The 2,500-nt window shown below is 46.5% G+C and overlaps 1 non-coding gene across 1 annotated transcript in view; it reads right to left on the reverse strand.

The window, feature by feature from the left end:
* Positions 1-153, reverse strand: part of LOC121602013 — a 158-nt gene extending 5 nt beyond the window's left edge. The window contains exon 1 of the ribosomal RNA XR_006006252.1: positions 1-153. This exon is cut by the window's left edge and continues 5 nt beyond it. This is a non-coding gene — a ribosomal RNA (5.8S ribosomal RNA).
* Positions 154-2,500: the final 2,347 nt, after the last annotated feature.

Raw genomic sequence — 2,500 nt, forward strand, 5'->3', positions numbered from 1 at the left:
CTCAAGAATGTGTGCATCGGTCGGGATTAAACGTCCGATGCGCCATATGCGTTCAACTTATCAATGTTCATGTGTCCTGCAGTTCACATTATGACGCGCATTTAGCTGCGGTCTTCATCGATCCATGAGCCGAGTGATCCCCTGCCTAGGGTTTAAAGAGTGCCTTTCGGCGCCGAGTGGCGTAACCGCGTTCAAAGTTTGGTATGCAACACACTCGACCTGCAACAATGGGTTACTCAAACTTGTACAAGTACAAGTGTTGTCTCTTACGAGACGTCTTGATATGCTCTCTACAAAAGCGTGCGCTAGAGTAGGTACAAATTAATGCACGTCCCAGATAGTGACGATCTCTGGGAGGAAGAACCTTAAGGAACTTCCCGCACACATCAAGACTAGGGTTTGGGCGTGTCCATGCCGGCGCCGAGTACAAGTTACCGCGTTCAAAGTTTGGTAAGCAGCGCACTCGACCTCCAACACAACACGTCCCGTCTTGATATGCTCTCTACAAAAGCGTGCGCTAATGTAGGTACAAATTAATGTACGTCCCAGATAGTGACGATCTCTGGGAGGAAGAACCTTAAGGAACTCCCCGCACATATCAAGACTTATAGGTGAGAACGGCCAATCACCTATTTCTCTTAGTAAAACTCACAACTCATTCCTTGGGTTTGGAAGTGTCCATGTCGGTGCCGAGTACAAGTTACCGCGTTCAAAGTTTGGTAAGCAGCGCACTCGACCTCCAACATAACCCTTCACGTCTTGATATGCTCTCTACAAAAGCGTGCGCTAATGTAGGTACAAATTAATGTACGTCCCAGATAGTGACGATCTCTGGGAGGAAGAACCTTAAGGAACTCCCCGCACATATCAAGAATTATAGGTAACGCTGCCAATTACCTGTTTCTCTTAGTAAAACTCACAACTCATTCCTTGGGTTTGGAAGTGTCCATGTCGGTGCCGAGTACAAGTTACCGCGTTCAAAGTTTGGTAAGCAGCGCACTCGACCTCCAACATAACCCTTCACGTCTTGATATGCTCTCTACAAAAGCGTGCGCTAATGCAGGTACAAATTAATGTACGTCCCAGATAGTGACGATCTCTGGGAGGAAGAACCTTAAGGAACTCCCCGCACATATCAAGACTTATAGGTGAGAACGGCCAATCACCTATTTCTCTTAGTAAAACTCACAACTCATTCCTTGGGTTTGGAAGTGTCCATGTCGGTGCCGAGTACAAGTTACCGCGTTCAAAGTTTGGTAAGCAGCGCACTCGACCTCCAACATAACCCTTCACGTCTTGATATGCTCTCTACAAAAGCGTGCGCTAATGTAGGTACAAATTAATGTACGTCCCAGATAGTGACGATCTCTGGGAGGAAGAACCTTAAGGAACTCCCCGCACATATCAAGACTTATAGGTGAGAACGGCCAATCACCTATTTCTCTTAGTAAAACTCACAACTCATTCCTTGGGTTTGGAAGTGTCCATGTCGGTGCCGAGTACAAGTTACCGCGTTCAAAGTTTGGTAAGCAGCGCACTCGACCTCCAACATAACCTTCACGTCTTGATATGCTCTCTACAAAAGCGTGCGCTAATGCAGGTACAAATTAATGTACGTCCCAGATAGTGACGATCTCTGGGAGGAAGAACCTTAAGGAACTCCCCGCACATATCAAGACTTATAGGTGAGACGGCCAATCACCTATTTCTCTTAGTAAAACTCACAACTCATTCCTTGGGTTTGGAAGTGTCCATGTCGGTGCCGAGTACAAGTTACCGCGTTCAAAGTTTGGTAAGCAGCGCACTCGACCTCCAACATAACCCTTCACGTCTTGATATGCTCTCTACAAAAGCGTGCGCTAATGCAGGTACAAATTAATGTACGTCCCAGATAGTGACGATCTCTGGGAGGAAGAACCTTAAGGAACTCCCCGCACATATCAAGACTTATAGGTGAGAACGGCCAATCACCTATTTCTCTTAGTAAAACTCACAACTCATTCCTTGGGTTTGGAAGTGTCCATGTCGGTGCCGAGTACAAGTTACCGCGTTCAAAGTTTGGTAAGCAGCGCACTCGACCTCCAACATAACACTTCACGTCTTGATATGCTCTCTACAAAAGCGTGCGCCAATGTAGGTACAAATTAATGTACGTCCCAGATAGTGACGATCTCTGGGAGGAAGAACCTTAAGGAACTCCCCGCACATATCAAGAATTATAGGTAACGCTGCCAATTACCTGTTGCTCTTAGTAAAACTCACAACTCATTCCTTGGGTTTGGAAGTGTCCATGTCGGTGCCGAGTACAAGTTACCGCGTTCAAAGTTTGGTAAGCAGCGCACTCGACCTCCAACATAACCCTTCACGTCTTGATATGCTCTCTACAAAAGCGTGCGCTAATGCAGGTACAAATTAATGTACGTCCCAGATAGTGACGATCTCTGGGAGGAAGAACCTTAAGGAACTCCCCGCACATATCAAGAATTATAGGTAACGCTGC

Source organism: Anopheles merus, unplaced genomic scaffold, assembly GCF_017562075.2.
Source record: "Anopheles merus strain MAF unplaced genomic scaffold, AmerM5.1 LNR4000268, whole genome shotgun sequence".
In the NCBI taxonomy this organism is placed as follows: Eukaryota; Metazoa; Arthropoda; class Insecta; order Diptera; family Culicidae; genus Anopheles; species Anopheles merus.